General features: G+C 43.6%; 1 protein-coding gene across 2 annotated transcripts in view; it reads right to left on the bottom strand.

Annotated features, from left to right (window-relative positions):
* LOC308084975 (muscleblind-like protein 1) overlaps positions 1-24,437 on the bottom strand; it is a 107,508-nt gene extending 83,071 nt beyond the window's left edge. The window contains exons 1-2 of one of the 2 annotated variants that reach the window (XM_080427981.1): positions 24,421-24,437; positions 23,107-23,239 (exon numbers count right to left, since the gene is read on the bottom strand). The gene's annotated coding sequence lies outside the window, so the exon portion shown is untranslated. Of the gene's footprint in view, positions 1-1,137; positions 1,199-23,106; positions 23,240-24,420 lie in introns of those variants that run through there. The other variant, XM_080427982.1, reaches the window with a different exon arrangement.
* Positions 24,438-25,945: the final 1,508 nt, after the last annotated feature.

Here is a 25,945-nt window from a genome sequence, read left to right on the forward strand (position 1 = left end):
TGGTAAAACTGAACGTCATGAAACCTTTAAGTACAGTACTTGAATGAATGTACTTAGTTACTTTACTGGTTGTCCACACCCTCCCCAAGACCAACAAACAGTAGCTTACTTAGCAGTGACAGGAACCATATACATGGGGGAATTGACAAAAAAGAAAAGGGAGAAAATAAAGGCTGATTTTAAGTTCAGTTTAATTCAATGATTTGTTAAATAAGTGTGATTAGTCCTGTTTAATAGACATTTAAGCATCTTTGAGTGTCCTAAAAATGAACCATAATCCCTAATTTGTCTGACAATGGGTTCAACTCGGTCTCCAGTGTAGACTGTGGGCACTGGGCACCAGGATAGAGGAAGAAAATGTCCCATTTGAGTCCCAGGCTAAAAAAAAGTTTAGGAGGCCCTGCCCAAAGCTGTTGCAATCGTGCTTGGCAGTCTATGTGTCTGTGGTGCACTAGATACGGTCACAACAGTTAAACCACAAAATGACCAGTACTGGAGGGGTTCTCTTTTAGACAGCCAATCAACTTTCACCACCGTCAGTAAGTGATGCTTTATATCAGGCCCTGTGAATTTGAATGTCAAAACAAATAAATTATCATGGAAGTATTATGATTTCCTTTGATGCGGAAACGTCCATTTTTATACCAACTTTGAGGAAATACAATGAGTGCTTTGACATTTGTTTTACATAATGTGCAACATGTAACAAAATGCAAACTAACTGACCCAGGGTATATTTGACAGCATGCGCAAACTCAAATGACCAACTGATACAGCTACTGTATGAGCAGTGTACTGCGTACAGTATATAGAACAGTACAAAAAGACACAAATGAGCTATGGTCTCTTACACAAGTATCTGGCAAGGAATTAATAAACAGCTGTTACAAATGCCACTGAAAATAAAAGATTCCAGGAAAACCCAGACTTGTGTTAGCCTGCATGTGAGAAATATAGCCAGCAACCACTAGCAACAGGCGGGGAAGTTGTCGGAATCAGAATATCAATACAAATCTTAATGATAGCCCCTCTTGTTTGTGGCGATGAGTTCCACAGAGGGAGAAACAGAGGCTACGGTACAGAACAACATGCTCCCCAACTACCCATACAGACAAACATACAGAAATGCAACCTTACCTGCCTGTTAGACTATGTCTCTCTCTTGCACGAGCGTTATGTCTGTGTGTGTGTGTGTCTGCTCGCACACAACCCTCCGAACAAGAACTGATGAATCTGCACGACTCCAGCCCTGCACCGTGCAGTGCATTATGGGGCTTCAGTCTGTCTGTCTCTCTCTCTCTCTCTCTCTCTCTCTCTCTGCTTCTCTCTCTCTCTGTCTCTCTCTCTCTCTCTCTCTCTCTCTCTCTCTCTCTCTCTCTCTCTCTCTCTCTCTCTCTCTCTCTCTCTCTCTCTCTCTCTCTCTCCCCCCTCTCTCTCTCTCTCTCTCAGTTAGCACATTGATGGGGGGGATGTCCCTCTCCTCCTGTCTGGAGAGAGGAGACTGAGCACACATTCTACTGACACACGCGCACAGTATGCAGAAACAGCCTTGTGATGACGACCACCGCGGCTGAGGTTTCCGTAGCAACAGCCTCCCTCCCTTTCCCCCCCCCCTACATCTCGCTCTCACCCCCCTCAATATCTCCCTTCTATCCCTCGTCGCGCTCTTCGCTGTGCATTGACTATAAAAAAGTGAGGGGGGGGGTATTTTCTAATCTGCATTCGCTTCACAGTCCTCTACGTCTCCAATTGAATGTTCACTTTGGCTTAACAGGTGCCAGCGAAATGAGAAAGGGTCCTCTTTGAGTCATGTGATCTCTAACTGTTGCTTCTGTCTCCTGAGATAACAAGAGGGACGTGCTTGATGAGACGGAGAGAGTAATTGTGTGCTTTTTGTGTGTGTGTGTGCACGTACGGTATGCACGAGGCGTGTGTGCTTGTGTGTGTAGGTTGGTTACGGTTCCTGGAACCAGACAGAACAGATTCATTTTAGTTTTCAGAGTGAATAACCTCGCCAGAAGCTGTTGCTATCGCTGTTATTTTGTGATACTGTATTAATTAGGCTAAAAGGAACTCACAGAGTCATCAAGCCGTGAGAGAGAGGGAGGATGAGAGTGAGACAGATACAAAAAAAAAGATATCACCTGCAGCGTTTCCCATGGCGACAGAGTGGGTGGAAGACCATGTCTGTCCTTCAGGCCCTGTCAATCAGCAGCCCTCCCATTGGCTGTCCCTCCCTCAATCCCTCCCTCTTCATCCTTCAATCCTTCACTTCTACCCTCCCTCTCTCCAGGCTTCATGCATCCCTCTTCCTTGCTCTACCTCTTTATTCCTCACTCTCTCTCTCTCTCTCTCTCTCTCACTCTCCCTCCCTCCTCTACATTCATCTATTGGACTCTCCAAGGATCTTCACCATCCCCAGGTTGATGAAACATTACATGCTGCATGCTAAACCTACACTCTCCACGCTCCATACCGTCAGGGTTCAATTTTAAAAAAAGAAAGAAAGAAGGGTGGACATTTTCTCAACCACTTAAGCCCTATATACTTCTTCGTTTCACAAACCGAAAAAAACATCCCCACTGGCGATACAAATTAATGACCAGAGGGAGGAAATCAAAAGCAGAGCCAAGGATTTCCCCCCTCATCCAGCCCAGCAAATCGAACCCTGCATGCTGTGATTCTGCAGCGCCATCAGCGTTACGGGGGACCATGGTCGATCAACTAACCTACACATATGTCTCCCACCACGGTCCATTTCGGCAGCCACGGGAACGGTGGAGGCGATGGATGATGGACACTGAATAAAATAATTACTGATGGGAATGCTGATGAATTCATCAGTGATCTTTGGAAGCCAAGAGGGGTGGCGGGGTATTGATTATGGATATTGTATGGTGGTATAGTGTAGGGGGCAGTGGAGTAGTAGTATAGTACTATGAGATAGTGTAATGTAGAGTATGATAGGGTAGTGTAGTATAGAGAAGTCTGTATCCCTTTTATGACCATATATGGAGTTCTGTGTGAGACATGCCTATGTGGAGTCCAGGCCAGACTGTATCGTCAGTACTATGATGTCATGACGTATGACATATGATATCATCCATATAAGGGCAAGTCAAAATCTCAATAGAGTTCATCTTCTACTGTGCAAGCCGGGGTGTGTGGCCTCACACTCCTTTGGATTGGTCCAATAGTTGCCTTGAACCAGCATCCGAACCACACAGGTTACATATCTCGGTTTAAGTTCTAATCGGACACCACTGCGGCGGGTTTGGGACAACAGTCCTTCTTCCTTAGTAGTTTTTTTTTACAATGGCGTTGGGTCATTTGTGCAGGCTAAAGAATCTGTTTACAAGATTTTCTAATATAACACAACTACGGCATGGGCAAACATGTCTAACTTTTCAAAAGTCAACCCTCAGTGTTTCTTCATTGGAAGATGTCACCTGTAAAGTAGAACTAGGTGTGACATCTGAGGGAAAACCATAGTGTGCTATCATCCCCTTACGACCTTACACAGCCCATTGAGCAACCAGACCCAGTAGATAACCCAGCGGAGACTCACGACCAGTAAGAAGGTGCTGAAGAAAAAAACAGGACCAACCATAGAGGAGCTAAGCAAGATGTTCTTCACCACAAAGCACCTGTGGCCAGAGGACAGTACCACATGAGACGCATAAAGAAGAATCCACCGAAGGACAGATGACCGTAGTTCATACAGTATTCTATGCATTCGCGTAACGAGGCAACAGTAGGCCCGACGCGAGGTGGTCACAGCGGGCCCTCATGAACGCGCGTGCAAGCGGTTTGTGCAAGCGGTTTGTGCAAGCGGTTTGTGCAAGCGCGTGCAAGCGCGTGCAAGCGCGTGCAAGCGCGTGCAAGCGCGTGCAAGCGGTTTGTGGCGGATTTCGGGTACATAAACAACGGTTAACAATTACAATGTTAAGGGGCCCGCCCAGTTTTTTTTTTAAATTTATATATATATATATATATATATATATATATATATATATATATATATATATATATACATATATTCTTTTTTTTTTTTTATATATATATATTTTTTTTTGGGTTGGGGAGGTGCCCCTAACGTCATGGGCCCCAACGCAACCGCGTTGTCTGCGTGACGGTAGTGACGCCCCTGATCCTATGTTAACAATGGCTAATGGGAGGGCGGACCGGTCGGTGGGTGGACCGGTCGGCGGGCGGACCGGTCGGCGGGCGGATCATTCTGACTCAGCCATAACCATATAAGGAGTTCCAAATGCAGCTACGCCCAAATATGGAGTGTGTTGTTTAACCTCAATGTGTCGTCATGGCATCAGCCGCAAACAAATCAGTCAGCTCCATATTATAGCCACAAAAGGGGGCATGCCCATATATGGGCATACGACTTCAAATTCGGCGAGCGCAGCGGCAAGAACTCGAGGGAGTGCGGTGCCCGCCGCCGAGTTGTTTGGATATCCAGTTGTCCAGAACCGCTGATCCAACCAATATGCCCATATATGAGTATTCCAATATATGGGCATTAGAGATGCGCGGATCATGGTTTTAGCCGCGGTTTCTGCAGAAAACTTTTTTTGCCGGCAAGGGGTCCTTCCACGTTCCAAACAACAACGCAGTGGACTAAAGGTAGCTGTAGTGAGAGAGAAACTTAATTTTGTTTCAAAACCGCCGATGACTGGATATGTCTTAGGAAAGGTTGCGATGTGAGAAAGTGTGGAAGACGGAGGGCTTGCTGTTACCATGGATAACAGAAACAGACATCTCCATATATGGACACAAAGGGGACACAGACAGATGGGATGTACTGTAGGTGTGAGGGCCCCATAGCGGCCCCAACATCTAGAGTACCTAAAGTCCCAATGCGTTGTTTTGTAATTGTGTTTTTACTAAATAAGCTAAACTAAACTAAGCTAAACTAAAAACGTGTCAACTCCTAAGACTAACACAGTTTAGATTAGTGTAGATCCTTACTTAATCCTCTTCACTCCCTGTGGAACATAAGGCTGCGACTATCTGCTTCCATCTGGTCCTATCCTGTGCAGCATGTTGTGCCTCGCCCCATGTTAGGTTTTGCCATCTTCAGTTCTGAGATTACAGTTCTTCGCCAGGTTGTTTTTGGCCTCCCTTGTTTCCTCTTTCCGGTTGGGGTCCATCTCAAGGCTACTTTAGGAATGTGGTTCTGATCCAATCGGAGGACATGTCCGAGCCATCTGAGACGTCTGTGTTTGATTTCCAGCACCACATTGCGACGGTTTGTCATTTTGTTACTTTTTTTGACCTCGTTTGAGATCTTGTCATGGTCAAAAGATGCGACTTATCTTCCGGAGACACCCATTGTGGAATGAATTTAACTTTTTCATGTCACTCTCAACCACTCGCCAGGATTCTGAGCCATACAGCAAAACTGACTTAAGTTGCTGTTATACAGTTGGATCTTGGTTTTTAGGCTGTACTGCTTATATTTGCAGATGCTCTGGAGGCTTGCAAATGTGCTGCGAGCTTTCCTGAGCCTTATACTGATGTCCCTGCTGCACGCATTGTCCTTACTGAGAAGACTTCCCAGATATGTGAACTGCTCAACATAGTCGAGAGAGTTACCATCCACCGTGATTGGTGCATGTGGTGTTGAGTTCATCACTTGGGTTTTGGAGATGTTCATGTTCAGACCGATCTGTTTAGCGAATCTGTCAGTCCTACTGTCTTTTCTTGCAGGTGGGTGTGATTGGTGGTGAAGAGAGTCCACTGGATGCCTCTGGGCTTGTCTGAGATGGACTTTCGCATGGTCCAGTCAATGGCGATCAGGAAGAATATGGGGGAGATGATACATCCCTGGCGTACACGAGATTCCACAGGGAACCATTCCGTGAGGTTTCCATTGACAATGACATGATTAGTGTAGATGCACTCATAAAACTAACTGAAAACAAATTGAAACACTAAATCAAAACTAATGAATGAACTCTGGCCGAGTGTGTGTGTGTGTGTGTGTGTGTGTGTGTGTGTGTGTGTGTGTGTGTGTGTGTGTGTGTGTGTGTGTGTGTGTGTGTGTGAGACCGAGATAGTGCTATAGTTCTCCAGTACAACAGTGTGTGACCGAGAGTGCTATAGGTCTCCAGCACAACGGTGTGTGACCGAGAGAGTGCTATAGTTCTCCATACAACGGTGTGTGACCAAGAGAGTCCATCCAGATCACAGCTGACAAAAATATATATATTATCGGAGCTAATATTATATTATCTGTGATTACCGATGAATATCGGGCCAATACTTATCGTGCATGACTACCCCTACGTACAGTAGGTGTATGGCTCTTCAAATGGAATGTAAATTAATTTACAAAGAAAACCTTTTGTCACGGATTTAACTGTGTTATATGTGCATTTGTTTTGAAAAGGACCCATTCCCTTTAAAAAAAAACAAATACTCATATAACAGTGAGATCCATCATTGCACCACCTCCGCTCTGATGCAACTCTGGCACACAGCTCAACTTTTTCCTCCCTAGAGTAGGTCAGCTTAATCATCACGCAGGTTACACAGCACCTCATGCATTTCCCTCCTGATAATAGCCCTGATCACGGGACTTCTTGGCTCCACTCAGGTATTACACAATTATAAACATTCTCAGTACTCGTGGAAAATAGAGTGGGACCAGATACGGACCCAATAGAACATAGTAAAACATGGAACCAAACCAGGCCTTGGCTATGTGTCGAGGTGTCCAAGCAAGACACATTTAATTCTTTTCTAGCATGAGATATAAAATAATTGACCCCTAACTGACCTAAGGGTCAATTCTTTTATATCTCAAGTTAGAAAATAATTAAATTCATGTTGAAAAACCTTCCTAGTTCCTACAGTTTGTGTGGCTAGCGGAGCATTTTGTCATATAGCGACGTTGAAGGTGTCCTCCATTTGTCCTTGTGCTTTTAAATGATGGCTGTGTTTGCTTCTAGTCAGTAGCCCTGTGTGCACGGACCCAGCCCTGTCTGCCTTCACAGTAATGTGCAGGCGTATTCAGGCTAATTGCATAAACTCCGATTTCATGTAATACTGAGTGTGGTACAAATAAAACAATTAAAACATTACTAAATAGACTAAAAGCCATCGGAATGAGGCCAAATCGTAATCGAATGCAACTCTTTGGAGCTCCGAGCCATTCGGCTCAACCCTAGAATTTGCTGATAAACACACACATATTTTCCAATTCATGGTACCGACCGGCTCAACTTGGCTTTTTTTGGTTTTCCATCAGGCAAAAGTAATACCTATTATCTGGTACCTAGTACTGTTTTTGGTATCACCTCTGTTGAGATTCCAAGTAAGCTGAAGCAAAACCAATGCTGAAGTGAGAACACTGCAGACTGATTGGTCAGAGAATTGTCATTAGCGCCCAAAATATTAGATATCTATCTCTTCATTTGGCTACTGCGAGACAAGTAGGGTCCAAATAGAGGGTGAAGGCAACAGGTGATGGCGATAAGTTCTTCACACTGCAGTGGAGATGGCGATCCACAATCAAGCCCTCATCTATATTTATTCATTGGCACGGAAGATAAAGGTGCAGTGTGGAGCTCCATGCAATGAAGGGTCCTTGAGTGTTAGGGACACTGAATAACCTGTTCACATTAGAGGACCAGGGTGATTAGTCCACGCCCTGGGAGCTAATGGTAATAGCAGGTGTCCACAGGCTCTATGTACCACATCTATTCATCACATATATTAGGACTAACCAGCCCCACACAGCTCACAAACACACGCATGCACACAGAAACACACGCACGCACACAGAAACACGCACACACACATTTCACAGAAACCGTTCATTTACGCCATTGCAGCTCCCATTGCGCAATGGCCATTGATTAGCCTTATGCATAATGAGGGTGGTGGAGCTCTCCTGTAATTAATGCTGCCCTTGCAGACTTGTGCTCAATTAGGGTTGCTTTTTAGAGTACACTACATTGGGGTATCTTGTGTATTGCATACAGAGCCTATTGTTCAGGACCTGTCGATGTTTTATTCACATGCATGTTTGAAAGCATGGGGCGATGAAATTGTAGTTGTACACAGGTGCCAGAAATGTCAGAACAGAAATCTTGGGCAACTCAACCCGGTCTGTTTAGGTTGGATTGTAATTTTCAGGCCCGTTGAAAACTCTAAAGCATTGGTTCTCAAACATTTTCATGTCAAGGACCCCCAAATTGACAAGCATTCTGCAGACCCCCATCTGAAAATATCGCAAATAGCCGATCTATTAGCTCAAAATGGGCAGTAATGGGACGCGTTGTGAGCTTGTAGATCGGCTATTTTCAAACAAAGTATAAATAGGGTTAAAATGGCTAAACTGCTCCTCGTTTGCTGTGGACCCCTGGGGGTCCCCAGACCACACTTTGAGAACCACTGCTCTAAATATATGATAAAAAATATCATTGTAATTTAAATCCTATCTTATTATACAATTGTAGAATTGAGAAAACAGAAGAAACAGTTCATTTGCACAAACATATCACACTTAAGAACTCAAAGGACACCCTAAGAGTGCTCTTCAGATTCTGTTCTTACCTAAGAGCAGATCAGAGCTAAGAAAACATTGGAGTATACCAAAATCTTAAAAATGTCTTAACCCATTAAGACCTGGAACTGTGTCATTTTTAGATTTGAGCTAAAAAGCATTATTTTACACTTTGGGCTATTCAAAAATAGCAGATATACAAGCTCATAGCGTGGCACCGAGTGCCGCGCTACGAGCTTGTAGATCTGCTATTTTAGAAAAATTGTGAAAATGTGTGCAAATCTTTGAATATATATATTTTTTAAAGCGTACATTTTTAACTCAAATCGTTACTTCTGGGGGGTCCCTGGAACAAAATATTTTGATGGGGGTCCGCGGCCAAATACATATAATTTTGGGGGTCCTTGACATGAAAAAGATTGAACACCACTGATATAGAAACATACGTTTTTCCGAAAACTGTTGAGATTTAGGAGAGTGGGTCTAAGAAGAAATGTCCTCTTAAGAACGGTTGCTGAATGAGGCATTGTTGTCGGGCAGAAAAACCTTGTGTCTCCATAGTAACATTTTATGTTTTTGTAAATCAATGCCTTAATTGCATACAATACAAAAGTCAGTGTCGCAAAAAAGTAGTGAAGGTAGCAGATCTACAAGCTCACAAGCTTGTAGATCGGCTATTTTCACTATTCCAATTTTAAAGATTATAATAATAAAAAATAAACTGTTTTTTACGTACAAGGTTTCCACCCCGACAGCAATAATATGTATTTTACAAAGAGCATCTAATTTGTATGTAAAATATAATCACAAGTGTGAATGTTAACAAGCAACAGTAGAGTTTTGAGTGGCAGGTTGAGTTAAATCTGAGCCAACAGGGCACCTGACAGGTAAACAATATTTGCTAATTTATTTTTAAACAGATCCCTGCTTGTCCGTATCTCAGAGAAAGCAGGGGATGAGTAAGAGGAGACGTCATGCTCCATTAGAATCCGTCTGTTCCTAGCCTCGATCTCCAGGCTTTTATTGTTTAGTTTTGCTAAAAAAAATAAAAGCCTGCAAGGAGCGCGTCGGTTCCCCAACCAACCAGAGTGCAGTGGGCGTCGCTCGTAATGTTGTGTTAACGGGGCGGGGACCAATGGGATCAGGCGCAATCTCTCCGCGCCTCTATAGACGAATCCACAGACGCGCTGCCTGTAGCTGCCTGTAGCTGCCTGTAGCTGCCTGTAGGCGGCCATAGCTGCGGTGTCACGGTGTAGGAGCGTTGACACCGCAGCTATGGCTGCCTACAGGCAGCGTGTCTGTGGATTCGTCTATACACCCGCCCCTCTATACACGAAAACAGGAGCGCTAGTGCAGCCTAGTCTGTTCTAGACCTTGTAGATTGGCTATTTTAAAATAAAGTGTGGTCCCAGACCCCACACTTTGAGAACCACTGCTCTAAAGATATGATAAAAAATATTATTGTAATTTAAATCCTATATTATACAATTGTAGAACTGAGAAAACAGAAGAAATGGTTAATTTGCAAACATGTCACACTTAAGAACTCAAAGGCCACCCTAAGAGAGCTCTTCAGTGTGCTTAGATTCTGTTCTTACCTAACAACAGATCACAGCTAAGAAAACATTGGTGTATCCAAAATCTTATCCTAAGTGGGTCTAAGAAGAAATGTTCTCTTAAGAACGGTTGGTGAATGAGGCCCAGTATCCCCCCGTATGCATTGTACCGTTGACACTATCTGCAGCATCGTCCTATTAACACAAACTCAGGAAATATTACTTTAGTCTCTGAGACGGTTTATGACCTGTGCCATATTAGTCTCGTTAAATGCCAATATTCCATGGTCTGCTTATCATAGCAGTGATACAACAAATTATCTATCACGACGGAACAAACAAGTCATTATGCTAAAGAATGAGCAGTGCCAAACGTGTGTGCGTGTGAGACTATGTAATAAAAAGGGATTTTCTTTCTCTTTCTTTCTTTCTTTCTTTCTTTCTTTCATTCTTTCTTTCTTTCTTGCAATCTTTTCAAATTTGGCAAGAGGCCACAGACTAATAACAATAGCATAGCATTGTACAACCATGCCATTCACCAAGAATAACGTGAATAACTAACAACTATTAACCTCAATAACCTGTGACCACTTTTCTGAAAATATGCTTTCACACAAACTCTGGGGTTGGCATGTCAAGAACAAATGCCTTTACATGCCAAACCACTAATATTAGACCAACTTTCTGTTACTAAATAATCCACACATGCAAATACATCCTCAACACCTAGCCCATGTAGTCTGAATAGCATTTCAAACTGTACATAACGCAACATGACAGCCAGGCTAAACTTTGAATGTCAGGCAAGGACTGTGACTGCAAGATACTAGAACACTTATCGTTGGTTCGCTTTTACTTTTAACCATTAAAGGACAGGGCCAACCGGCACTTCTGTGGCAATAACTTTGAAAAACATATTACAAAACATAAAGTAAGTGAGGAAAGAAAACCCAGCATAGTGATTCCTTATTTGGTCAAGTTAGCAGCAGTTGGCCTGCTCACTCCTCATGCGTTGAAGGAAGCATGAGCTCAGTTCGGGGCTCTCCCCAGGCTGACAGAGGGAGAGTAGCGCCCGGGATAACATGCTTAGTTAGGCATTGGCACTGGGTGAAAAATGGGTTACAGAATTGTGGGATAAAAATTTTATAATAAAGAAAAAGAGTTAGCAGCAGTTACCTCAAACTTGCCAACCTGGTATAAGACCCTTTCCCTATAACTGTGAGATCGATCAACTGACTCCACACAGCTTGTCTGACCGTTCCACGGGAGACTGCTACTCATGTATAAAACAGGGAATGTCAAAGACATTTTGAAGAAATCTTCTCAGCCAGTGTCCGAGTAGAAAGCTGCAATGCTGCTGCAACCTCATGTGTGTAGGAGGGGAGTCCTCCAAGGGGTGCAGTCAGAGTGCAGCTTAACGCGCTGTGCTCACGGATAAGCCAGAGTTTGTGCACATGCATTACAACTTCCACCATACACTGAATACACTGAATGTGAAGCAATGCAATCCCAATGGTGAACCCGGGAAACCCACAAGCAGATGATAGAGAAGAGAGAAGATGCTATCGTTGCTGATGGGTGGAAACCTTGTACAGTATGTCCAAAATCTACAAACTGTAACATCGCATTGTGAGATTATTGGCTATTTTCACCACTTTTGTGTGACGCTCTTGAATGATGAAGTAGGGCATTCATTTACGGGGGAAAAAGAAAAAAAAACACATAAAAAGTTGAATCATTGACATACAATGTTTCTGCCAGACAGCAACGATTTGCTTTCTGCATAATTGAGTTCACTGTAAGCCCGGGGCTTTTTAATGTAGATGTTGATTCTCTGGTTAGTACAGTTTGCTATGCATTCTGATCCATACACCTGACCCTACCTACAGGAGGTCTTTAACACGAAAATCTCATGTATACAGGCAAGCATACACGAGCGCACGAGCGCACGCACGCACGCACGCACGCACGCACGCACGCACGCACGCACACACACACACACACACACACACACACACACACACACACACACACACACACACACACACACACACACACACACACACACACACACACACACACACACACACACACACACACACACACACACACACACACACACACACACACTGCATGAATCATCGTGAAGGAGATGCTGCAGATAGCCCTTGGTAATAGTTGTATTGGAAATATTCATAAGAATATGGATATATCTCTCCACTCACCACAAGTAGGCGATAAGCAAAGCCGATATGCAATATCTTGGGGTAAAAGATCTTGTGCTTAGACAAAGAGACATATCTCAAGTATCTCAAAAGACACAGTAGCAATCAGTTACAGCACCTACTGTAACTGGTACAAATGATTAGATTGCACTTTGTTCAAGTTGGAGATGTGTATAGGAGTTTAGAGCCGAGTTATTCTAACCTTGTGGATCCAACGTAGCTATGTATTCTAAACCTGCCTTGACCGTTTATAGACCCTTTATTTTGGCAATTAGCAAGAAAGATGTGCTTGGAGTCTTGGACAGAGACACACGCACGCGCGCAAGCACGCACGCACGCAACCACGCACGCACGCAGCAACGCACTCAGCCACGAACGAACGCACACACACACACACACACGCCCACACGCACGCGCACGCACGCACACGCACACACACACACACACACACACACACACACACACACACACACACACACACACACACACACACACACTCAAGCACTGATGATTAAAGACGAAGTGGTGAAGTGATACCAAGATGTATACAATCCTAGAACCTAATCCTTCAATTTCTATGGTCTGAAAACCACGCCTGGGAATAATAAATTGCCGCAACGAACTTCAAAAGATCACACACAGCAGACTACAGACCATTTTAAAGCCAGGTTTAGTGTTTGAATCAATGGACAAAAACAAAACATGACATAGTATCCCTGGGAGAAACTGGGGAAGGGTACTCACATTCATAACATCATGTTATTTGAAATGATGGATGGCTTGGCTGTACAGTGCATAACATTTCACCATTAGTAATATTTCCTCCGCTGAGTATACTGTGCTGTGCCCTCCTCTACTAGATGGTTCTGGGTCCATAATCCATGGAGCAGCTCAACCTGCAGGGCATGCGAGGGAAGTCCTAGACAGCAGGACTACTTCATATTATTAGCAGTGTGTGCCATACACAGTGGTGGACAGTAACTAAGTACATTTAATCAGCACTGTACTTGAGTACATTTTTGTGCCAAGTACAGTGTGTGCCATACACAGCGGTGGACAGTAACTACAGTAAGTACATTTAATTAGTACTGTACTTGAGTACATTTTGTTGTCCTCTTTTTCTCCTCTTTTTTGCAAGGACGTGACTTTCACTCCGCTCCATTTCAAATCGAAATATTGTATTTTTGACTCCACTACATTTCTAGGAAGGGACTCTTGGGACCCAAACTTACCCAACAAACATATATTATGAATTAAACACTTAAAGGAGTAGCTCACCCAAAAAAATGGCTTATTTTCTATTAATTACACACCCCATGAAGCCTTGAATTCATGTCTTTCATGTTTTTTCATGTTTTTCAACCAATAATTCGATGACCGGGTCATCGGTCAGTAGGAGACTCAATTGAGTCCGCCGGTCATCAAATTATTGGCTCAGGCATGCAAAGAAACAAATGCATTGTGTGTATTTCAATAATATTTCAATACAGCAATGCACTGATATTAAAAAGAAAATGTACTTCGTAGTTTGTACTTTTGAACACTTGAGTATTCATTTGAGTATATACAGTACTTTGTCCACCACTGGCCATACATTACACTATTCTTTATCTCACTTCGACCTGCTCTCTAAAAGTGGTCATAAAATAAAGCCACCGGCACCTTAGCCTGGACAAGAAAGTGCTTTAGCTTCTCCTGCGAGAAGCAAAGAAAAACTGCTGACACCCGCACATTCTATGATGGTGTCAGGAGAGGATATGACTTGTCTCAGGGCTGGATTGTACACAGTATTTTAGCCAAAGAGGATGATTCTCATTTTCCTATCCTGTATTGATCTCAAGCAGCGTCTCTGATGGGATACTGTACGGTATATATACAGTATACAGTATCGCTACTTCTCACTGCACAGGGCTCCTCAGAGCCTAGTAGTATCACTCACGCCACCCCAAAGAACTTACAGTGGTATGCATGCATATAGTTGGAAATGTTAGACTTAACTATAAATGCAGCAATTATATTAAATAGTATTAAATATTAAAATGCAATACTATTATAATATAAAGCTATATATTATGGCCTCTCCTCAGTCTATTTGAAATTAGTTTTTGCTTTTGGCAATGTTTTCGCTGTGTCACGATGTTGTGAAATTTCATAATGGGTCGCTATGACATTGGAAAAGGTCAGATGGCTCGTCCCTCTATTCCCGTCTCGATTTCAAACTCTGGTCTTCTTGGAAAAGAGTAATCGCTGTATCTCTGTCTCTCTCTCTTCTTGCTAAAAATAAGGCTGTAGTTCTGAGAGGTGCCTGGCCTGCCTAATAGACTAATTAACTCCAACCCCCAGGAGTGCAGTAACAGCCAAATGAAATAAAAACAGCACCAACAACACTTTAAGCTTTGCATTAGTGCAGATGACTTAGGTATTTTTATTTGCAGAAATTAGCTTGTGTGCCTCTCTCACTCTCTCACACACACACACACACACACACACACACACACACACACACACACACACACACACACACACACACACACACACACACACACACACACACACACACACACACACACACACACACACACACACACACACACACGCGCAAATTCCTGTAGCACACACTATAAACTCCTCAGTGTTCATTTAGCTCTGAGAGCGTACAAGTTTCAGGTCCATGTGTACACTCTCAGAGTTAAATGAACACTCAGTATTCTACTGTGCACAAGCACATACACCCTGACACACTGATATTTCACTTTTCATGCCCCTTTCGCCTCTCCTTTTGAGCCAGTAATCCCTAGCTGCAGCACTAATAGCATTAGCTGAGCATGTCCAATCCCTTTAGCACCCCGCCGGGGGGCACAAGGCCAGACCTACACTAAGACAGACACACTGGGGACTACACTACCCACACTGCCTCAGGAACTGTTTGCATATTACTCAACTCATATATTGATAACCTGAGACAAAGAGGAAAACGGGAATGGTTGTATGTGATTGAGGCATGCCTTTCCTTTTGCTTTAAGAGTATTTGTTAGGGATGCACCGATATATCGGCCGCATATTGGTATCGGCCGATATTTGCCACTATCGGTCAACATCGGTATCGGCCCAAAAAAGTGTGTGTTTCTGCAGATTCTGAACAGTTATTTCTAATATTAATTGTTTCCCTGGCACAAAAGGGGGAAATAATAACACCAAAAACTAAATAAACAAATATCGGTATCAGCTAAATTGTTTTTAGCTTAATTTCCATATCGGTGCATCCCTAGTATTTGTCTATAAATGCACACAATTCCTTCCTGTCTGTCTGTCTGTCTGTCTGTCTGTCTGTCTGTCTGTCTGCGTGTCTGTCTGTCTCCCACATAATCTCAAGAACCGGAGTCCAATCGATCAACAAAACAAAAAAAGACACATACATCCACTTATCTCTTATCTGTCTCTGTCCGTCTGTGTCATTTTTTGTCCATCATATGGCGATCCCTTAATGTCATCAATATGACGTCATAGTACTGATGTCATAGCCTCCACTATGATATTGGATACTACTCTGACAATGGTTACAATGGGTACTCTGACAACAGGTGAAGTGGGTGCAACAGATACTCAAAGGGTACAGCGGGTATATTGCGTACCCGAGGTGCGTGCATTCCCAATGAGCATCACCCTGGTTAAGGAAAGTTGAGCAGATACAAAATGACATGAAAACAAGCACAGAATATGAAGTAGGCCTATACTGTAGGATATTGGATCGGTAAACATTGTGAACCGATGTTAGCATAATGTTTTCATTTAAATTCACAATGGCAACCGTATATGATTTGAGTTTGCTCAAATCATATATTTGTGTGTGTGTGTGTGTGTGTGTGTGTGTGTGTGTGTGTGTGTGTGTGTGTGTGTGTGTGTGTGTGTGTGTGTGTGTGTGTGTGTGTGTGTGTGTGTGTGTGTGTGTGCATGCGCGCAAGTGTACATATGCATAATCTTTCATTTCTAGGGACACCTGCATAAACTACACTGTAAACAAAGCGTGTTTGTCGTAAGCCTGAACGCTTTGGCTGGGTTTAGCATCATAGAGTGGACAGTGTGTATATGAGAGAGAGAGAGAGAGAGAGAGAGAGAGAGAGAGAAACAGAGCTGTGAGTAACTGTGAAGTGGTCTCTGAATGACTCCTTGGCCCTGCGACGTAAACAAGCCCTTTCTCAAACAGAGCCTTCTAAGGCAGAGCAGCAGCAGGCCAACATGTTAAAGTTCATTTCCTCCCTGCTCCCCCACAAGTACCCCAGCCTCCCTACCATCCAGCCTGCTTCCTGGCCGTGTCCCTGGCGGCAGCCATGCCGGGCTCCATGTCTCAGCCATTTAACACTGTTGACAGTGAGTCACTGAGTTAAACACAGGCTGCCGTCCTCTGAGCCATCATCAGCTCATAAGTGATCAGCAGCACCAGACAGGACCTGTCTTCTTCGCAGAGCCAATACTGCAGTTTACTGCTGTTGTTACGGCGTGTGTGTGTGTGTGTGTGTGTGTGTGTGTGTGGGTGGGTGTGCGTGTGCGTGTGCGTGTGTGTGTGTGTGTGTGTGTGTGTGACAGACAGACAGACAGACAGACAGACAGACAGACAGACAGACAGAGACACCAGTTGTTGTGTGAGGCTGTGAGCCCAGAAGGAATGAGCTGTAACTTAATGAGTTTAGATGAAAGCTGACTGTCTGAGTTAACTCAATTCTTTGCTCTGGTAGTCACAGTTCTTAGTTTAATGATGTTATGCTCCGGAATACTGATGCCACGGCCAGTATGGCATTGCCTTTTTTTGGACGTACGTTCTGCCTCGCTGCGAGCGTCAGCCCTCTGAGCTGCTTGTATGAGCCGAATGCCGAGCTTCTGGCCGCAGCCAAACACAGGATGACATCATACTGTAGATGCTGTGCAGCAGACGCGGCCTTTAGAGAGCTGTTTACAATTTGCCTTTGACTCACACATAAACATACGTTGTAGATGACCCTGCGCCTGTCTGCGTGTATGATTATGTCCCCGTGTGTCTATCCACTGTTTAGAGAACATAATGAAATATTGACATTGGGGCAGTAAAGCCTAATTCATACTTCACCGCACGCCACAAATTACCGATCTACAAGCAAATAACTCTACGCTATGCATCGCAGTTTTCTGCTTGTAAATCTGTTATTTCTGGCAAGCAACACCGATGAAGAATAAATGAGGCTTAAAGGGTTAGTTCAGATTTTTTGAGTATTTCCTGTAGGAAATACTTACCATTAATGAAATAGTTGCAAATGTATTAATTGATTGCCCGAGTCCCGTGGTCAGAGTTATGGTCCGGTTCTGATAAATATGAAGTAGTTCCGGTAGATTAGTAGATTTGGTGGGGGCCGCTCATTAAAAATTAATTAATTTAAAAAACTAGCGTCATTTGTATTGTTGACCTATTTCTACCATATAGTGCAGGTTTCGTTCAATTTCGACCCCTCTGTCACATGGTACTATTTTTTGTGTCATATATTTTGTGCGTGAGTAGGCTGCCGCGGTGCAGTGATTCTGGACACAAACATTAGTACCATGTGACAGAGGGGTCGAAGTTGAACGAAACCTGCTCTATATGGTAGAAATAGGTTTTCAAGAATGGCGTATGATGGTGTTGCTAAGGATCCTATGGAGTCTTCAGCCCTGGTGTTCACAACGGGAGGATGGAAGAACGAGGAGCTACGCAGGATTCTGAGAGGACACCGCAGGACATTCGCCATCCGGATCCTGGCGTTGTCAATGATTAGTTTTGCTACAGTTGACGGCATCACTCTTTTTGTGGATGCCCATTCCATTAACGGCAAGAGAATGACATTGCTATCACTTTGGTGAAACAAGATTTAGTGGAACAATGGACTATGATACTTTGAGGCCATGAAGAAGGACCTTTTCGGAGCTTTATTTCTTTTATGATCTGTACCTGTATTTTGTAACTGTATTTTTCTGTACATGAATGGACTTTCTCCCTGTGCATTTTTGTTTTGTTGAACTTCTACATGTTGTTGGCCGGAAGGGTGGTCGTGGCTAATTGAGCTGGGCTGGATAGGAATTTTCCTGTGAAGTTGAATATGGGTTTTTCGCCTATTCCTGCGATATGCTATGAGTATTGTTGTGTAAGGGTTTTTTAAATGTTAAAATGGGGGAAATGTCAAGGATATTTGAAGATAAACATTTAAAATGAACTAATGTGATAAGCTGTTCTCCTGCTTGGCTCCACCTTGCTTCAGGACTGGTTGCCTGCTAGACATCCTGTCTTCTAACAGAGACATTTGCATTCTTTTGTTTCACTTCACATGCTAAAGTGACAAATTAACAAGTCTGAGGATGAGCCGAGTGATTGTTCCATGTGAGAGAGGAGGTCTTTGAATTGTTTGAAGTCACTGGTATAAAACCTGTGACCTTACAGTGTGTTCTTTTAGCCAAACTGGATTTCCATTGCATGATGATTTTGTGTAAAGTTTGCTCCTTTTACTCGAGTAAAATCTCTCATACTTGGAATTCTGAATTGTTGTCTTTGCCTCATTATGTATTTATGTTTTAGAGCACCCAGTACAGATTCCCCTTTGACAATGACGCTAGTTTTTTTAATTAATTAATTTTTAATGAGCGGCCCCCACCAAATCTACTAATCTACCGGAACTACTTCATATTTATCAGAACCGGACCATAACTCTGACCACGGGACTCGGGCAATCAATTAATACCTTTGCAACCACTACATTAATGGTAAGTATTTCCTACAGAAAATACTCAAAAAATCTGAACTAACCCTTTAAGGGAAGGTAAACCGATCAGACTGCTGAGCTTAAGTACAACTAGAGAATATATAGAATAGAATATACATGATAACGGAGGAGGGGATGTTCTTGGGATTCTGCAAAGAAAGTATCAGCCATTATGAGAGGCAAGGTGCAGTGTTGTATAAAGGGATGAAGTGAGGGCAGGATGCCTGCACAGGAATGCTGTAAAGTGGTTTGTAGAGTCAGCAGACCAATGAAAAAGAAGCTCTAAGCACACACCGTTGGAAGTCTGCCAAAGCAATGATGGCGAAAAATAGAGAAAAAAGACAGAGAATAGATATTGGGAACCGTAGAAAAGCATGGGACTCATAAGGAGAAAAAAAAACCTCAGGCATGGTTGTCTTCTGGGTCTGCACTCTGCACCATGTGAATCTGTGCCAGGTAATGAAATCCAACGATCACTCTTCAGACGTGGAGTAAAACACCTCTGCTCTACTGCACCATTTCTACCGTTTACTACCGTATCTGTGCTGCAGCCTGCATTAGCACCTCATTGTTTTCATCCTGCCTACAGTAGCGGCAGCACATCTGTTTCACCATCTCTGTGGCTCCTGAGCACATTCTTTGAACCCTCTGAGCCAACTGCGAGCATGTGTGTGTGTGTGTGTGTGTGTGTGTGTGTGTGTGTGTGTGTGTGCTTGCGTTCACGTGTGCTTGCGTTCACGTGTGTGTGTGTGTGTGTGTGTGTGTGTGTGTGTGTGTGTGTGTGTGTGTGTGTGTGTGTGTGTGTGTGTGTGTGTGTGTGTGTGTGTGTGTGTGTGTGTGTGTGTGTGTGTGTGTGTCTGTCTGTGAGAGACTTAGGCATTATCTATTTTTTCATTTCATACCTTCCTGACATTTCACAAGTAGGGTGAAAAGTCAAACAAACAAAAAAACAAAAAAAGGCTGGATAAAGCTGAGCTGCTAGTGATAGAAGTAGCTAGACTGTCTAGCCTACAATGCTGTGTGTCTAATATGCAAGTAGCCTACTTAGACGAGTCTGCTGGTTTTAAATACTTATGGCCCATAGCATTATGAATAGATAGAAAATAAGCACCCTTCTTCCATAGATTCAGCATACCTTGCTGGAGGAACCAATGACACTTGCCGTGGCGTATACAGACACATCAGTGGGCTGAACAGAGATGATATGCGGGTGGTGGTGGCAGTTGAATAAAAGTCAGGCTAATAAACTGCATTAGTAGTCTGAAGAAGTCATCTAAAGATGAAGTCGTATATGTGGCAATATTTTATTCCATATCTAGGAGCGACTGTATTTTTGGTGGTATTGAAAATCATACCCTAGGGATTTCTTAATACCCTGGTATACCGAAATAACTTGATACCACCCAAGCCTTTTGTGTGTGTGTGCGTGTGCGTGTGCGTGCGTGCGTGTGAGCGTGCGTACGTGCGTGCGTGCGTGTGTGCGTGCGTGCGTGCGTGTGTGTGTGTGTGTTTATCTACAAAGGTGAAATGAGAACACAGGTATATAAATGATCATAAAAATTCCTCACCTTGCAATACATTCAGAAGGCAGGGGGAGCAAAAAAACAAAATCTACATGTGCATGGATTTGTCTGATTTTTCAAAAGAAGAATCATTCTGGGTAGAAATGTAGATCCTAAATGTGTAAGAGTCAAAGAAGCTGCATTGAGTCAGAACAGAAGAAGGGCATATTTGGGGGGCATGGAGAAAGAGAGCTGCCTACAAGGTGTTGAAAGAAAAAGGACAAGACCAGCATAGATGTGAAAAAGTTTTGCATGAGAAGAAATGAGGACAGGGTGGTCACAGAACGTGTGCCATGACGTGCAAGGATGTATAAGCTCAGTCAAATGCGTAAATAAGAAAGATGAGGATTTAAATAAGGATTTACATCACAGGTTTTAAGTTGACTATGAAGAGGTCAATGAGTTTCATTAAAAGAAACGGAGACAAAGCAGTTCTACGAATCGCCACAGAGTTGTGCCAGGGCGAGGTCGAGGGACCTACGCAGGTTCATTTCGGATGCATCTCCATCCAGACCAAAATGCAATTTAGTTCCACCCCAACCTCCCCCTTTTTGACCCCCGCGACCACGTGGGCTCCATTTTCCTACGCAGCATAACTCAAGGACGACAAGTCAGCCAGCCTATATGAGCTTAATCTAATCTGTGGGGCTGAATCAGGGCTCGTGGGGAGACAGGTATAGGGAGCGGTGATGATGTCACCCGTGTCCTCTCTACCTGCTGAGAGAGAGAATGAGTGCAAAGAGCAGAAGAGCAGGAGACGGGGAAATGAAACAAGGAACAACACAGATTGTCTTTCCTTGCACTTTGTTCACACTGTTCTTTTTCTGTGAACAGCAGAAGTTGAGACAGGTGGTATAATCACCACCCGGACAGAAATGGAGGTGATGGACCCAGGGGTCCCTCTTTCCACAAAAGAGCAAAACCACGGAGACGACGGCTGAGTGCCAACATCAGCGTACAACATGGACATCATGTACCATGATGTATTCACTCTCACAAGCACACTTTTTTGCATTGTGAACATACACACACAAACTATACGTGAAAACAGACACCATTTATACAGCACATTTATGTGAATCTGTCACATAAATAGAGAAACCTCCTCGACCGGAGCAGCAACAACCTTTAGATAGCCTCTGAAAGTGGCTGTTTCCCCGATTTGTTCTGTGTCCGTGCTACCATTTCCTGCAGAAAAACACTGTTTGCCTCTCTTTATTTTCTTTCAACCAAGGAGACCAAGACTGATCCTTGCGGGCATGTTATTTTGAAGGGCTGTTGACCACCTTGACAATGCCTGGCGGGGTGAGGCGTACGTCCTCCAGAGCCAACACATACAAACCAGGAAGTCCAAAATTCGACACAGTGACGTCATCGTTCCCTGCCTCTCTCTAACCTGATATAGAGGTTTAGGATATTCTGGACATTCAAGGTCTCTGATCATTCTCCTGGCCTGTTTTGGGGGTAAATGGTAAATGGTGCATTCATAAAGCGCTTTTATCCAAAGCGCTTTACATAGATTGTGCATTACATTCACCCATTCACACACACATCCATACACCGATGGCGGAGGAAACCATGCAAGGCATCAACCTGCTCATCGGGAGCAAAGGGGTTCAGCGTCTTGCTCGAGGACACTTCGACACTAACCCTGGGGGTAAGTAAGACTGGAAATGTAACGTCGGTCGGTGCACATCATTTTAAACTCCCCCAACCCCCCCCCCCACAAAAGAAAAGAAAAGAAAGAAATCTTCATAAACACAGCTAAACGTGAGCAATTGCATTTCTCCAAGGAGCAAACGTTTGCTCGCCGAATTTCTTTATTCCTGTGGTGCACCGACACATTAGTGACGTCCTCCTCGGTGCTGAGAGACCCCCCCCCTTCGGAGACTGCGTGACACCAATTAGCACAGTGTGGCTATGACAAGCCACTGGGCCAAACAAACTGACAAACAAACCCTCCCATGCTGTGTTCTGTTTTTTCGGTCTGATATTGTAGTGTGTGACGTGGAGGAGCAGATGAGAGACAGATGAAGAGGCTGGGAGGAATAACCCATACACAGGGGGGAGAGAGGGGGGCAGAGGGGAAATAAGCGAGCCATGGAGAGGATGTTGAAAGGGAAAGACTGGCTGATGTCAGTGATACAGGAGCACATTTTTTCCACCATCAGTCCACTCCTGCCTGTCAACTGCACAGTAAAATCCTGGACGTTGATTTAACTCGGAAAGTGTCCAAATGGACCCGTACGGTATAAATTATCATTCCAGATTTTATTGTGTGACAGACGCGCCAATCCCGGACTCACAAAAGGAGGAGGCGTGTCAGGCCAGCTGAAGGCTCAGCGATATTAAGAATCCTATACTGTAGCTGCAGTTCAGCCAGTGCTTTTATTATCGCCACTGAGGCTCATAAGAGGCATGTGCCGTCTTCAACAAACGTAGGCTTAACCATTACAATGTGTGTTTTATATAAATAACCTGTTTTACGGCCTCCTGGCTCCTCGGCAGCAGCAGTGTGATGTCATCAACCTGTCAAGCCAAGACGTAGAACAGGAGGGCCATTATTTGCTCAGCGGTGCGGTAATGTTCACATCCGTAAAAGCTGGTGAAGCTGGCAATGAAACAGGAGGAGACTTTGATTAGGCCCCGAGGTGTGTGTGTGTGTGTGTGTGTGTGTGTGTGTGTGCGCGTGCGTGCGTGCGTGCGTGCGTGCGTGCGTGCGTGCGTGCATGCGTGCGTGCACATGTGACTGTCAGGCATGTGTATATGCATAAACAAACCCTGACTATCTCAATACAAACGGACAGTAAGCGAACAGACATACGTTAGCAGCTGCTGCTAACCGCTGATTTGCTGAATGAAAAGTAGTCATTCACTTAAACTCGATTCAGTTTGACAAGGACATACAATATATGCAAATCACAAACAGATGTTGCTGGTAGGATTTTTGCCACGGTGTCACACAGCTGCAGTGTTGGGCCTACTTCAAACCAGGCCAAGATATGGGTAAAAAGTTTTTACCAAACCTATTTTTATTAGCTTGTGGAACGGGCCACAAATGTGCATTCAAACTTCTGTTTAGCAAAGTGTATGCAGTAGGTAGCTCCGGTTTACATTTCTGGCAATGATATACACCCCTTTGCGTTTAGCCCTCAATGTTCTATTGCTACCTTGTACGAGCTCATGACTTGAATCCAAAACAGCTCCTTAACACACATTAGCTGTGCTCAACTGACCCTGAGAGCGGGACGCTATCAGGGGTTGAAGTAAGACTGACAGAGATGATATTAGCCCATGCTGCTGAGGCCAGTATTTAAGCTCTACGACATGTCGTCTGACTAGAACATAGTGATTAGCTGACGGTTAACTGACCCCACAGTGGTTTGGAATTGATGCGTCCCTGTAGAGACTAGGGAGGAGGCAATCATATCAGTAACGCTGAGAAAGCCTGACACAGCATACACTACCAGCGTGTGTAAAACAAGTCTTGCATTTTGCCTCGGGAACCAGTGATCCTGAAAATGCAATATATATATATATATATATATATATATATATATATATATATATATATATATATATACACACATATATATATATATATATATATATATATATACTGTATATATATATATATACACACACGCACACACACGCACGCACGCACGCACGCACGTGTGTGTGTGTGTGTGTGTGTGTGTGTGTGTGTGTGCCTACCTCTCTGTGTGGATTTGGGAGTGAGTGTTATTGTAGGCTCGATTCGGACAATGGCAGTTTTACGGGTCACTATACCTTCATTGGTTTCAAGTTAAATTCCCGTTTTCCAGCAGCTAGAGGAAGTAGAGGAGGGAACTTGCTGTAGCTGTCTCTCAGACACATACTTCACAGTGGTGCTTCTCTTGTTCCTTATTCCAGTAGAGCTGTGAATGTTAAATTGACAATAGCAAATTGTACATTATTACAATGATGGGCTTGTTTGTTATATGGAGAAAGAAAATGGATTGGAATGGGTTTGGTGAAGCACAGACTCAGAGAAAGGAGCGGTAAAAAGCTCATTTTAAGAAAATGAAAAATATGCTTTTTGTAAAAGTATTGAGCCCCTTTCACTTTGGCAAATCGATTCTCAATTCGATGAGGCACACAATGTTACTCTCAGAAACAACCTGCATTTGTGGTTCTTTAGTAGTTCAGAATTGATTGAATATTGATTGAATATTTTATTAGGCAAAAAATGTAAAACAGCACAGTTACATTTAAAATACTTTGTCTAACAGGTCCGTTCATAAAAGTCCTTGCGGACTTATTTCCAATGAGGGCCTTGGTATTCAATTCATAGGCATATATAGTGGCACCACAGTTCAAATATCATTACAAAATAAACAGCAAAAAAAATAACACTATGTACAACAAAAAAAATAAAAAGGAGGGGGAAAAAAAAAATATATATATATATATATATATATATATATATATACAAGAACAGGGGGGGGGTCTGCTGTCTAACGGGAAAATGGTACTACCTCCTCCTTTGGCCTACTGAAAGGTGATTTTTTAAGGCTCTTTTAAATGAGCCCAGCGAACTACATTTTTTGAGGGATGGAGTTAGACTATTCCAATCCTGGGTGGCAGTGCTGTAGAAGGAGAATTTGCCCATGTTTGTTTTATGGGTGGGTGGTACCAAATTGTTGTTAACGCTCCCTCTGGTATTGTGACTGTGGGTGTCGCTAACCTTTTGGAGGTATTTACTCAGATATGCGGGAATAGGGGGCATATCGGGCAAATTTGCATTTACAATTTTGAAGGCCAGTCCCATTTTTAATTGTTTAACCCTGTCTTCCACCCTGAGCCAGCCTAGGCTGGCAAAATGGGTCGGAGAAAGGTGGGTCATGGGCCCCAATCCGAGGAGTAGCCGAATCAGTTTGTTTTGGGAGGTTTGAAGATTAGTCTTCAGTGACACTGAGGTGTTGGAGTACCAGGAGGTGCAGGCATAGTCAAAAAGTGGTTGAATCAGGGCCCCAGAGAGGGTCCTGAGGGCCTGAGGGTTGACAAAAGAAACTCTGCCCATAAATTTGGGCAGAATAATAATGGTTCAGAATGAACAATAACAGATTCAACTAGAAACAACATTTCTGTGGGACCTGTAACCAAGTTTGAGACCTGCAGCATGCTGGGAACTGGAGTATGGCTGTTTAAAGCACAGCCAATACGAAGACAGAGGGGGTGGGGCTTCAGCATTACAGACCGTCCCTATAGACGAATCCACAAAACAGCAATCATAACTGCGGTGTCAAGCGGGTGCCGTTCCGCACTGCGACAC

This window comes from Gymnoscopelus braueri (genome assembly GCF_963280865.1).
Source record: "Gymnoscopelus braueri genome assembly, chromosome: 5".
NCBI lineage: Eukaryota > Metazoa > Chordata > Actinopteri > Myctophiformes > Myctophidae > Gymnoscopelus > Gymnoscopelus braueri.